Here is a 13,885-nt window from a genome sequence, read left to right as displayed (position 1 = left end):
TGACCTCAACGCAGTACCCACAGGGTCCCCGAACACACAAGCCCGAGTGGATGCAGAGGCTCCTCAGGGCCATCGAGGTCAGGCCCTGGCCCTGCCATCAGCCCACACCTGCCTCTGCCCCCGCCGCGTGGACTCCTCACTTACCGCAGGACATTCTCGGCCCTCCTGCTCATGGTGCCCTGTGCCCAGAACACGCCCTCCTGCACCTTATCAAGCCTCTTCTCAATGTCATCTCAGTGACGCTGCAGAGACCACCTTGTAAGCGCACACGGCCAGACACAGTGGCTCACACCTGTAATCCCAGCACTTTGGGAGGCCAAGGCAGGCAGATCACGAGGTCAGGAGTTAGAGAGCCACTTGGCCAATATGGTGAAACCCCATCTCTACTAAAAATACAAAAATTAGCTGGGCATGGTGGCAGGCGCCTGTAGTCCCAGCTACTCAAGAGGCTGAGGCAGGAGAATCACTTGAACCCGGGAGGTGGAGGTTGCAGTGAGCCGAGACTGCATCACTGCACTCCAGCCTGAGTGACAAAGCAAGACTCTGTCTCAAAAAAAAAAAAAAAAGTAAGCACACACACGCAAGCCCACGCACACACACCCATGCATGCACGCACACCCCAACATGCAGGCACACCCCAACACGCACGCACACACATGCACACACCCAAAGATGCATGCACACACCCTCACACGCACGCACACACCCCCACACGCACGCACACACATACATGCACACACATACATGCATGCACACACATCCACACACACATGTGCCCACGCAGCAGGGCTCCAACCTTATAATTTACTGACTTATTTTGTTCCCTGCCCATCTCCCTGTGTCAGCCATGTGCCTGGCAATATTAAAATTCAGGAGAAGGACTGGATGATCAAGTTGAGAAAATCTTCCCAAACACTAGAAAAAGACAGGACATGTGAGCGAAAAGTTCCAACATCTCATTAATAGGTTTTGTAGAAAGAAAAGAGAAACGTGAGAGAAGGAGCTTTGAATTATACCTTAATTTTATGCCCTCAGCAGGGCAACGAGCACACAGACATTGTATCATTCTCCGTCATTCTCCGGGCCCATGGCAGGCCTTCACCTCAGAAGCTGAAACAATCCCTCACCAGCACTGCCCGCCGGAATGAAGGGCCACAGAGCGCCACACAGCGCCGCCCCCCGACTGTGGGGTCTCAGGGCACAGAGGGGCCCCGCAGCTCCCTGGGGCAGAAGCCCCACAAAGGACTGGGGTTCCGTGTCCGGCTCCACAATGGCAACACTGAATTCTACAAGCTGAAGACACCATCCTTCACTCTGAAGAAAATGACCTTCCACACAGAATTCCCTGCCCAGCCACTCGACTACTCAGGATGAGAGGAAGCAAAGGTGTTTCCAGAGGTCTCAGGAAGGTTGAGCTTCAACGTTCACTCAGAAAATGCCTGCCGAACACCTTTTCTGCGCCAGGCGGTGTTGGCAGCACTGGCACCAGCCCGGCTCAGCCACTGCCGACTGCGATCAGGCTCGAGCTGGGACTGGCACAACAGTGGCCAGGGAGTGATGACTCTGGAAAAACACACCTACGGCAAGAAGAGGGACAGACCAAGGCGGGAGACCCAGCCCAGGAGGGCGAGGCTGCGAAGGCAGCGGGCAACCCCAGACAGAGGCAAGAGGGCCAGAGACAGAGGCAACAACAGGGGCCCGAGGGACCACCAGGAGGTGGCTGGAGAACACGGCCCTCAGACAGGAGAACACGAACAGAGGCCAAGGGGAGCTGGGGGCTATGACGTGACCCTCAGGAGGTAGAGCTGGAGATGGTAAAGCCAGACAACACCAGGAAAAGAGAGGCAAGGTCAGAACGCAATTAATGGTGTCTACAGTGCCCCAGCACTGACGCCCAGTTCTCACCCTCAAAGTCTACAGCGTCCCGGCACCGACGCCCAGTTCTCACCCTCAGGGTCTACAGCGTCCCAGCGCCGAAGCCCAGTTCTCACCCGCAGGGTCTACAGCGTCCCGGCACCGACGCCCAGTTCTCACCCTCAAAGTCTACAGCGTCCCGGCACCGACGCCCAGTTCTCACCCTCAAAGTCTACAGCGTCCCGGCACCGACGCCCAGTTCTCACCCTCAGGGTCTACAGCGTCCCGGCACCGACGCCCAGTTCTCACCCTCAAAGTCTACAGCGTCCCGGCACCGACGCCCAGTTCTCACCCTCAGGGTCTACAGCGTCCCAGCACCGAAGCCTAGTTCTCACCCGCAGGGTCTACAGCGTCCCGGCACCGACGCCCAGTTCTCACCCTCAAAGTCTACAGCGTCCCGGCACCGACGCCCAGTTCTCACCCTCAAAGTCTACAGCGTCCCGGCACCGACGCCCAGTTCTCACCCTCAGGGTCTACAGCGTCCCGGCACCGACGCCCAGTTCTCACCCTCAGGGTCTACAGCGTCCCAGCACCGAAGCCCAGTTCTCACCCTCAGGGTCTACAGCGTCCCGGCACCGACGCCCAGTTCTCACCCTCAGGGTCTACAGCGTCCCAGCACCGAAGCCTAGTTCTCACCCGCAGGGTCTACAGCATCCCAGCACCGACGCCCAGTTCTCACCCTCAAAGCCTACAGCGTCCCGGCACCGACGCCCAGTTCTCTTGCTCAATCTGCACAGAAGCAGGATAAAGTAAAAACAGGCCCGGAGGCGGTGGGACCCCGTCACTGTAGGGCTGGAAGCAGCTGAGCAGATCCCCTGGGGGTGCCCTCGGGACTCTGAGCTGATGCCACCCTTGATGGGATCCTGGGAACCTCGTAAGGGGTGAGTGCAGTGTGCATGTGGGAGGGATATAAATTTGGGGTGACCAGAGGCCAGACTGTGGGAGGCAGAATTCGGAAATGGCACCAAGATTCTGGGCCTCTGGTGTACACAGACCTTGTCCTGTTTCTCACATACTGACCCACGGACTGCTGTAAAGGGACTCTTGAAGCTGTAACTAAGGTCCCAAATAAGCTACCTCAAAATCGGGAGTGCCCAGGTGTGCCTGGCCTAATGACAAGAGTCCCTCCAGAGCAGCTTTCTCCAGCTGAGACTGAAGAGGACATCAGGAGCCATGTCTCCGCCGGCCTGGCAGAAGGCAGTGGGGTGGGAAGGACGCGAGCCCGGTCCACGGACAGGGAGACAAGACCACAGCGCCAGGGGGTCTCACCTGGCACAGTCAGCAGGGCCAGGGCAAGGCCAGGCCCTGGCTGACTCTGGTTCTGGAAGACACGGAGACATTCTCAGCTGGGGAGAGGTAAGGCGGCCTGGAAATCAGCTAACGCCGTGAAGTAGGCACCCCCGTCCCGGGGTCACAGCGGTGTGGGGGCCTCCCCATCCCAGGATCACAGTGGTGTGGGGGCCTCCCCGTCCCGGGGTCACAGCGGTGTGGGGGCCTCCCCGTCCCGGGGTCACAGTGGGGCCGCAGCGGTGTGGGGGCCTCCCCATCCCAGGATCACAGCGGTGTGGGGGCCTCCCCGTCCCGGGGTCACAGTGGGGCCGCAGCGGTGTGGGGGCCTCCCCATCCCAGGATCACAGCGGTGTGGGGGCCTCCCCATCCCAGGATCACAGTGGTGTGGGGGCCTCCCCATCCCAGGGTCACAGCAGTGTGGGGGCCTCCCCGTCCCAGGATCACAGCGGTGTGGGGGCCTCCCCGTCCCGGGGTCACAGCAGTGTGGGGGCCTCCCCATCCCAGGGTCACAGTGGGGCCGCAGTGGTGTGGGGGCCTCCCCGTCCCAGGATCACAGCGGTGTGGGGGCCTCCCCATCCCGGGGTCACAGTGGGGCCACAGTGGTGTGGGGGCCTCCCCGTCCCGGAGTCACAGTGGGGCTGCAGCGATGTGGGGGTCTCCCCGTCCCAGGATCACAGCGGTGTGGGGGCCTCCCCGTCCCAGGATCACAGCGGTGTGGGGGCCTCCCCGTCCCAGGATCACAGCGGTGTGGGGGCCTCCCCTGGTTCTTGCTCTCAGCTGGGACTCTCACCTTCCCAGCAAGGCTCCTGTCCAGAGCCACTCACAGGTGGGTCCAGGATGTACTGAGAGAAGGCGCGGAAGCAAACGTGGCCGAACGGCGGTAGAGGGTGCCGTCCCGGTGTGTTCAGTGACCAAAGCACCTGACACGGAGCAGCTGACAAACCACAGAACTCACTTCTCAGTTCTGCAGGCTGGGAGTCCAGAATCAAGACACTGGCAGATTTGGGGGCTGGTGGGGTCGGAGTCCTCACAGGCAGCGCCTTCTCTCATGTCCTCAATGACAGAAAGGGCCCTGGTCATCAGGGTAGAGCCTCCCTAGGGCCCCACGCCCGACACCACCACCTTGGGGGTTAGGGTCCCCCATGGATTCTGGGGGACACAGACATTTGGACCACAGCAAGTACTCACTGTATAATTTTCTCCATTGTTCTCTATTGCGATTTTTTTAAGTTTAAGGTGAGCCCTCATTGCCCCCACATTCCAACCATGCCTGCCCTGTGCGCCCTCTGCCATGCCAGGCTCATGCTGAGAAACAAGCACAGCTTTTATGGTCTGATTCCTGGGCGGCATCAGGAATCCAACAAGTTAACACGCCTCAGAACAGCTCCACACAGGAGCTCCACACAGTAGCCACAAGGATCAGCTTCTGGTTACTATTTATTGAGCATCTAATATGGGCCAGGCCTGATCAAGAACCTGGAAATGTAACAGCTCACAGGACCCAGACAGGAGATGCAGCCCACGAGGCCACAGCCCCCACGAGGCCACACAGGACCCACAAGGTCACACAGAACCCACAAAGCCACAGCCCCCACGAGGCCACAGCCCCCATCAGGCCACACAGGACCCACAAGGCTACAGCCCCCATGAGGCCACAGTCCCCACAAGGCCACACAGCCCCCACCACAGGTCCCCACAGGACCCACGAAGCACACAGGACCCACAAGGCACATAGGACCCACAAGGCCACAGCCCCCAGGAGGCACACAGCCCCTGCCAGGCCACATAGGACCAATAAGGCCACATATGACCCACAAGGCCACAGCCCCCACTAGGCCACACAGGACCCATGAGGCACACAGGACCCACACGGCCACAGCCCCCACCAGGCCACACAGGACCCACAAGGGACACAGGAGCCACAAGGCTACAGCCCCCAGGAGGCCACAGCCCCCACAAAGTCACACAGGACCCACAAGGCACATAGGACCCACAAGGCCACAGCCCCAAGGAGGCACACAGCCCCCACCAGGCCACATAGGACCCATGAGGACACAAAGGACCCACCAGGCCCATAGCCCCCATGAGGCACGCAGCCCTCATGAGCCCACACAGCCCCCATCAGGCCCACAGCCCCCACCAGGCCACAAAGGACCCATGAGCCCCCACCAGGCCATAACCCCCATGAGCCCACACAGCCCCCACATGGCCCACAGAGGCCACACAGCCCCCACCAGGCCCACAGGCCCCCAACAAGGCCGTACAGCCCCCATGAGGTCCACAGCTTCCACAAGGCCCACAGCCCCCATAAGACCCACCAGGCCAACAGGACCCATGGATTACAGGGAGTTTCAAAGGAGGTCTGCGGACAGACTTCCTCTCTTTGCATCTATTTCTTATTAAACATCTGGAATTTGCTGTTAATGTAGCAAAGCCCAGCAAATATCACTGAATTTGCAAAAAAAAAAAAAAAAAAAAAACCCCAAGCCAACAAATCCACTCTCTAAATGTACCTAAATATTAGAGTTTATTGGCCGGGTGCGATGGCTCACATCTGTAACCCCAGCACTTTGGGAGGCTGAGATGGGTGGATCACCTGAGGTTAGGAGTTCAAGACCAGCCTGGCCAACATGGTGAAACCCCGTCTCTACTAAAATTACAAAAAATTAGCAGGGCGTGGTGGCAGGCACTTGTAAACCCAGCTACTTAGGGAGCTGAGGCAGGAGAATCACTTGAACCTGGGAGGCAGAGGTGGCAGTGAGCCGAGATCGCGCCACTGCACTCCAGCCTGGGTTACGAGAGCTAAACTCCAACTCAAAACAAACAAACAAAAAAACAAAAACAAACAAAAATATTAGAGTTTATCTTTAAAAAAAAGCAAGTCGGCCGGGCGCGGTGGCTCAAGCCTGTAATCCCAGCACTTTGGGAGGCCGAGACGGGCGGATCACTAGGTCAGGAGATCAAGACCATCCTGGCTAACACGGTGAAACCCCGTCTCTACTAAAAAATACAAAAAACTAGCCGGGCGAGGTGGTGGGCGCCTGTAGTCCCAGCTACTCAGGAGGCTGAGACAGGAGAATGGCCCGAACCCGGGAGGCGGAGCTTGCAGTGAGCTGAGATCCAGCCACTGCACTCCAGCCTGCGCGACAGAGCGAGACTCCGTCTCAAAAAAAAAAAAAAAAAAAAAAAAAGCAAGTCAATTACAATAATAGGTTGAAGGGCTATATTTTCTAGAGAGTATCAGTTCCTATCAATGGCAGTTTTGCTTAATTTAGTGGATAATTCTACAAAAATGCACCTAGGCAACATTCACTATTGTTCTTTGTCATTTTGGCGTTTACATAATTCAGTTCTTGTCGGGAGAAACACGGCAGATCAGGAAAGTAGCTTTGTTTTGTTTTTCTTAAGGCCTCACATTTTTAAAATTCAATGATAAACTATTAATGTATGAAATTAAAAATAATTTCAATTTTTGAAGCACAATGAATTGTACCATATTTTTACAATATTAACAGCAAATATCATAATAAAAAATAGATAAACAATAGGAAACTGTCCCTAAACCTCACTATATTTCAATGGTAAAAGAAAAATTACATTTTCTTTTTTTATTTTATTTTTTATTTTTTTGAGACAGAGTCTCACTCTGTCGCCCAGTCTGGAGTGCAGTGGTGCGATCTCAGATCACTGCAACCTCCGCCTCGCAGGTTCAAACGATTCTTCTGCCTCAGCCTCCCGAGTAGCTGGGATTACAGGTACCTGCCACCATGCCCAGCTAATTTTTGCAGAAAAATTACACACGCTTGGCTAATTATGTAGAAAAATTACATTTTCAACTTCAATTCTAACCATAAACCAAATAAGGCTGCAAACAAAATAAATCCTGCCATTTAATAAAGAGTAACAGTATACATCAAAACAAGGCTCACTTTATAATCCAAATCAAAAAACCCAAGTAAACAATTCTAGCCCGTGGCAAAGGGCCCCTGCCGTACCCTGCAGCTCCTCGATTTTGTCACAGGAGGAGCTGATGATCTAGAGAGGGCAGCGTGGTGGGAGGGGGCAGCTGAGGTCTCCAGAGTCCAGGACAGGTCCCCTTTCCGGCCCTCGCTCCAGCCTAGAACCCGAGGGAGGCATGGGGTCCAGCTCCCTGTGGAGCGGGGGTGGCTGCTGGGAGCAGAGGCTCTGGCTCGCAGTAGTGCCTCGACCCTGGAGTTAAGTCCTCACACAGGTCAAATGTCCAACATGGTCAGGGTCTCACGTCTCCCACGGCATTTTTATGAAGTCACAAATAACCGCGTGCACAAGGTCTACCGTAACCAGTAAAAACATTTCCCCCACATATTTAAAATGGTTTAGGAAAACTTAACAGAAGTCGGTTGATAATTTCTGGAGCAAAATCACTAGCATGAAGAAAATGAGGGGACTCTGGGAACAAGTACAATCATTGCACCTGAAGCTGTCGGAAAGAATTTGACATCAGTGACACACACCCTGCAATTTAATTTGTGGGGGTCTTATGGCTTGCTACTGGTATTCCAAATTACAAGTTAATTCCTAAGAATCTTTTCTATCTATAATTTATCTTCCTTTACATATCACAAATATCTCAGTCATGACGGTGACACTGGAGAAACCCGCACCAATTAAAGAGACAGCTGAATGGTCACATCCTCGTCTTAATGCGTGACTCCACATGCAATCGCTGACTTACTTACAGGAAGTCTCGCCGGTGCCCTGACAGGTGCCAGGCTCACGGCACTGCCGCGCTGTGCAGGCTTTAAGGTGTTCCAGTGACCCCATCTGCCCATCGTATGCTCACCGTTTTGGAGTCCCCTCCCCTCAAATGTGTAGGGGCCTAATGACTCCTGGCAAAGAGAATTTGGCAAAAGTGGTAGAATGTCACTCCACAAAGACTGGGACGTCCTTCCTGTCCCTCTCTGACTTGGCATGGGCTCCCTCAGAGCTGCCATGTAGAGAAAGGAACCGAGGTCTCCAGCCCACAGTCACATGACGCAGCCTGGATGCGGACCCTCCCCAGTCCAGCCTTCAGAGACACAACCCCAGATGGGAGGTCCCTGAGCCAGAGCCTGCCTGCAGTCCCGACCCACAGAAACAGTAAGATACTATTGGACTGTTGGTTTAAGTCATGGGTTCTGGGGTAATCTGCCGCACAGCAATATATAAATAATACAGCCACTCAGCACAGCCACACCTCTAAAAACCTGGGAACCAGACAGCACAGACCCAAACAAACCTGAACACTCAGCTTCACAAGCCTCTCCACAATTGCACAAAGCAAATGAAGTTTAAAAAACAGTAAAGGATATGTCAAAAGAGCAAATCGGAAGGAAATGTTGAGTAAAAAGGTCCCTGGCGGTTACACTGGGCGAGTAAAAGCTTCTAGGCCCAGGCTGACCATGCGGGGACACAATGTGGCTGACACTGAGTACCCCGAAATGTTAAGCTGAAACCCTAACACGGTCTTCTCCTAAGTCACCAGGAAGTGAAGCTGTAGCAGAGATGAAATCCCGAACCATCTAATTCACAGTGTCTCTCTTGGGAGTCCAGATAGCTCAGAGTTTTAGGGTTACACCTCATCTTATTGCCCAACTTCCAGGCAAGCCCGCACGCCTAATCTGAGGGGATGTGCCTGAAGAGCGACCCTGCCTTTCATTCACTCGTTCATGCATCATTCACTCCTTTGGAAAACGTGCGGCACACCCAGCAGCCACACGGCGCCCTCTGGGAGCGGGGTTCCTGGGATGACCACCTTCTTGAAACGCCCTTGACAAGATCTCACTAGACAACCCTTCCCTAGTCAAAGGACAGCATAGATCGCTCGCTTCTGAATACCTCATGCAGTATAAAAACTGCACCCCACTTTTTCATTACCACTTCCAAATTAAAGGAAAACACCCACAAGTTCTCGATGAAACGCTGATTCAAAGGTTTCAGAGAAATAAACCACTCCCCCTACCACCACCACCAGGATCCTTTAATTCCTTCCCTTACTGGAGAGGGAGTGGGAAACAGCCTTGCCTGCTCCAGCTTTCCTGACTTGGACCAATTGTCCCCAAAATATGCCCAGGATTCCACATCCCAGCTCAGACCCCACCCCTCCTCCGAGTCTCCCGGACACAGGAAACGCCTCTATACTGAGGAAGCGGGGCACTCACGTGACCTTGAAGATGGGGAGAGGGGCAGGAGGGGTTGAAGGTGTTGGACACGGACCATGGCCAAGGCAAGGACAGGACAGCAGCCCTGGACAAGGGGCTGAGGGGAGAGCACAGTGCCACCCTGAGGCATGGAGCCCGTAGGCTGGGAGCTCCTGGAACCCTGAAACCCCTGGCTCATACCTGCCCCAGGAACCACCTAGGCAGTTTGTGTGCAGGGGCTGTGGGGCTGTGGGGCTGGCCCAGCGTCTCATGGAAAGGGCCTCGGGTACCAGGATACCAGATGCCTGGCCTTCACAGCAGGTGCGTCCAGCTGAGGGGGCTGGGCAGATTCAGGACACTGCAGGAACCCCCCTCCAGGGTCCCAGTACTCCTTACAGTCTAGTCTTGGGGTCTACATGCTCCTCAGTGACTTGTTCAGGAGTCCCCACCCTCTGAGGACCTGTCTGGAAGTTCCAGCTCTCATCAGGTCCTCCTTGAGAGCCTGGCCTTCTTCCCTGTCCACACCAGTGTTCTGACCCTAAGTGACCCCATTTGAGGTCCTGGTCATCTAGGAGCCTGTCCATGTCAGGAGCCCTTGTCTCTGTCCAGTCTCAGGGTCCTGACTCCCAGGGGGAAGACAGGGCTGTCTCAGGGTCCGAGCCTCCGGAGGAGATGGGGTGTCTCAGGGTCTGAGCCTCCGGAGGAGATGGGGTGGTCTCAGGGTCCTGGCTCCCAGGGGAAGACAGGGCTGTCTCAGGGTCTGAGCCTCCGGGGGAGATGGGGTGGTCTCAGGGTCCTGGCTCCCAGGGAAAGACAGGGCTGTCTCAGGGTCTGAGCCTCCGGGGGAGATAGGGCTGTCTTAGGGTCCCAGCCCCCCAGAGGAGATGGGGTGGTCTCAGGGTCGGAGCCTCCGGGGGAGATAGGGTGGTCTCAGGGTCTGAGCCTCCGGGGGAGATAGGGCTGTCTTAGGGTCCCAGCCCCCCAGAGGAGTTGGGGTGGTCTCAGGGTCTGAGCCTCCGGGGGAGATAGGGCTGTCTTAGGGTCCCAGCCCCCCAGAGGAGATGGGGTGGTCTCAGGGTCCGAGCAGTGCTCACAGGACTCACAGGACTGCTCCAGGGTCAGGTCCTCCTGAGTCATGGTCATGGGGTCCTGGCCCTCATCTGTGACCCACATTAAGGCAGGACCTTCCTGGGGAACCTATTCTGGGGTCCCGGCATTCTTTGGGTTCTGCCTGGTCCCTAGATCTGGCCCTTCTCCGTGATTCTTCCCAGGGTCCTAGCCCTCCCTGGGCCCTGCCAGGTGGCCAGGTCCGACCCTCCTTGGTGACCCATCTTGGGGTCCCAGCCCTTCTCGGTGACCTGTCCCAGGGTCAGACCCTCCTGGATGACCTGTCATGGTGTCCTGGCACTCTGGGGGTCCTGGCAGTCCCAGAGCCCAACTCTCTTCAGGTCCCGCCTGGTCTGAGGACCCAGCCTTCCCGGGGTCCTGCCTGGGCTGGGGTCTTGGCCCTCCCGGGGTCCTGCCTGGGCTGGGGTCTTGGCCCTCCCTGCGTCCTGCCTGTGCTGGGGTCTTGGCCCTCCCGGGGTCCTGCCTGGGCTGGGGTCTTGCCCTCCCTGCGCCCTGCCTGGGCTGGGGTCTTGGCCCTCCCGGGGTCCTGCCTGGGCTGGGGTCTTGCCCTCCCTGCGCCCTGCCTGGGCTGGAGTCTTCGACCTCCCGGAGTCCTGCCTGGGCTGGGGTCTTGGACCTCCCGGGTTCCTGCCTGGGCTGGGGTCTTCGACCTCCCGGGGTCCTGCCTGGGCTGGAGTCCCAGCCCTCCCGGGGTCCTGCCTGGGCTGGGATCTTGGCCCTCCCGGGATCCTGCCTAGGCTGGAGTCCCGGCCCTCCCGGGGTCCTGCCTGAGCTGGGGTCTTCGACCTCCCGGAGTCCTTCCTGGGCTGGGGTGCCGGCCCTCCCGGGCTCCAGCCCTCTCCGGGGCCTGCCAAGGGCTTCCCGGGCCAGGCCGACGGGGACGCTGGAGCGCGGGCCCGGGGTTCGGAGCCTTCCGGGCCGGACACGGGCCGAGGCCGCAGCCTGAGGAGCGGGCGCCGCGGGCCCAGGCCAGGCGGGGCGGACTCACTGACCTGCGGTCTCGGGGCTGCGGGCGAGCAAGGCGCACGCGGGGTCCGCGCCGGAGGGGGGGAGGGGGCGCCGCTCCCTCTGGGTCCCCCCCAAGAGGAGGAGAAAAAACCCCGTCCGGAGTTTAAAACAAAGAGGCGGAAATGCCCGAGCCGAGCCGAACGCCGCGTCGGGGGCGCCGCGCTCGGAGCATGCGCGGTGTGCGGCTGGGCTCCCACCCCGCCGCAAGGGGCGTGGGCGGGGCCGAGTGATAAGGGCGGGGATAGGGGCGGGGAGGGGCGTGGTCAGAGGCGCAGGCGCGTCGGGCCTGGACTCGGGCAAGGGACCGGCCGGGCGCGAGGGGCAGGGGCGGGGAATAGGGCGGGGCCACGAGGGGCGTGGTCAGGAGAGCAACAGGGCCGCGCTGCGCTGAGGGACCCGCCTGGTCCTGGAAGATCGTGAGCTGGGGCGCTGGAGCAGCAGAGTCCTCAAGTCTGGGTCCCTCCGGGGGTGCCGTCCGGTCCGGGTGCTGCTGTCCTTTCTGGGAGCCGGGACTGAGCGCCCTCCCGGCAGGGTTAGGGGTTAGAGTCAGGGTTAGGGCCGGGTTTAGGGTTCGGGTCAGCATTAGGGGTTAGGGTTGGTTTTACGGTTAGGGTCAGGATTAGGGGTGGGGTCAGGGTCAGGGGTTAGGATCTGGTCTAGGGATAGGTTTGCATTTAGGGTTATGCCCAGCTTCAGGACGGACTGGGCGGGCGCGTGCGGGTTTGAGGCGGGCGTGCAGTCGCGCGGGGTCCTAGTGTCTCCAGGTTTGCGGGGTCTAGGGCGGGCGGCCCAGGACGTGAGGGCAGGCTGGGTCTTGGTTGGGAAGCTAGACTACCGAGGTTCCGGGCGGCTGGGGCGCCGCGCAGTGTGGAGGGTGCGTGGGGAGAGGCGAGGCCCTGCAGGCCCAGGGGGAGTCGCTGCGAGGCTGTGGGGTGCTGGCGTGGAGCAGGAGTGGGGAGTCCTTAGCTCGTGCCGCCTGGAGAGGGGATCTGAGGGAGTGGCCCCGCGACCGTCCACATAGAGAAGTCCAGAGTCGGATCCCGGGCGCAGCCACCGGGCTGGCGGCCCAGGGCCCAGGTATGGCGCATGGCGTGGGGAAGCAGCTTGAGTCCGCGCTGAGAGGGGCCTGAGAAGGGCTGGTGGCCTGCTGAAACCTCCAGCACTGGGTGGGTGCGTTATTGGGGTGGCAGGAGGGCAGAAAGCAGAGATGTGAATGTGCACAGCATTCCCAGGTGTGCTGCTGTGAAGGGGAGGGACTAAATGTGGCCGCTGCTGCCCCCGCGGGAGGGGAGGCAGGGAGGGCTCTGTGGAGCCAAAGGGTGGCCCAGTGCAGGGGAGGGGCCCATTGGAGAGGGCTGCCTGGGATTGGGGTGCTGGGGTGCTGGCCCTCTACAAGAGCCCTGACTGCCATTTTCAGTTGGGGGAGGCAGGCCCCAGATGTGGAGGGGAGGGCTGGAGGGTCATCCTGGAAGGAGGGCAGGGGCAAGGTATGGGTGCTGAAGTGCAAGGGGGTGTGGCCAGCAGGCCAGAAACAGTCCTGGACTGTGTGTGGTGGCCCCAGGAAGAGGCAGAGCGTAAGCTGCAGTTCAGAACTCACTCCAGGCCCCAGGCCCCTCCTCAGGGAGACTCAGACCCTACCTCTGGGCGGCCCACTACTCTCCTGGGTGGCTGCCAGTGGTGCCCAGACCTCGACCCTGAACCCTGGGCTCCTGTGTCCAGCTCTGTTTCTGCTGAATGTCATTAGGAAGCTCAAACGCCACATGGCAGGATGGCTTCCCCAGGCCCTTCTGAGTCTGCTGTGTACCCCAGCACCCCCCCAGCCCCCACCGCCAGTCCTGAGGCAAGACCCTGGAGTCCTCTGTACCCTCTTCCTCTCATGCCCACACCGGCCATCCGTGGCCCATCGGCAGCCAGCCAGGTCTCCCACCTGCACCCTCCAGGGACCTCACTCAGCCAAGGCCTGAGGGTGGGGGCATCGGGGCCAAAGAAGCCTAGGGTGTTCGCAGTTTGTGTTGTCCTGTGTGAGTTCAGGCGTGTGCACATGTTACATACATGTACGTATTCCTCAGCAGAGCTGTAAAGAAAGGAGGCAAAAATCATGGCACAAGCAGACTGGGGGAGAGGGGAGGCCCCTGTCCCCCCCCCGGGGGGGCCCCAACCTTCCCCAGGGTGCTGGTCTGCCCTCCCCGCCCGCCCAGTCACTAGGGCCTCCTAGGGCTATCAGGTGCCTCTCTGGTGGATCATTCTAGTCACTCACAAACTTGCAGAAGGGCTGCCCATCCTTAAGGACAGAGCAGAACAGAAAGAGCTCTCTGGACCCTGCGCTTCTCTGCTGTCTTCACAGCATCACTCTTCAGGAACTCTTTCTCCAATTTCCCCCCTCGAGT

At 58.5% G+C, this 13,885-nt stretch overlaps 1 protein-coding gene across 2 annotated transcripts in view; it reads right to left on the bottom strand.

The window, feature by feature from the left end:
• The window catches only part of PCGF3 (polycomb group ring finger 3), a 64,167-nt gene extending 52,541 nt beyond the window's left edge, over positions 1 to 11,626 (bottom strand). For both annotated transcript variants that reach the window (XM_015450003.4, XM_065544636.2), the window contains exon 1: positions 11,483 to 11,626. The gene's annotated coding sequence lies outside the window, so the exon portion shown is untranslated. The remainder of the gene's footprint in view (positions 1 to 11,482) is intronic.
• Between the last annotated feature and the right edge of the window lie 2,259 nt (positions 11,627 to 13,885).

This window comes from Macaca fascicularis, chromosome 5 (genome assembly GCF_037993035.2).
Source record: "Macaca fascicularis isolate 582-1 chromosome 5, T2T-MFA8v1.1".
Lineage (NCBI taxonomy): Eukaryota > Metazoa > Chordata > Mammalia > Primates > Cercopithecidae > Macaca > Macaca fascicularis.
This window is presented reverse-complemented; position numbering and strand designations above follow the sequence as displayed.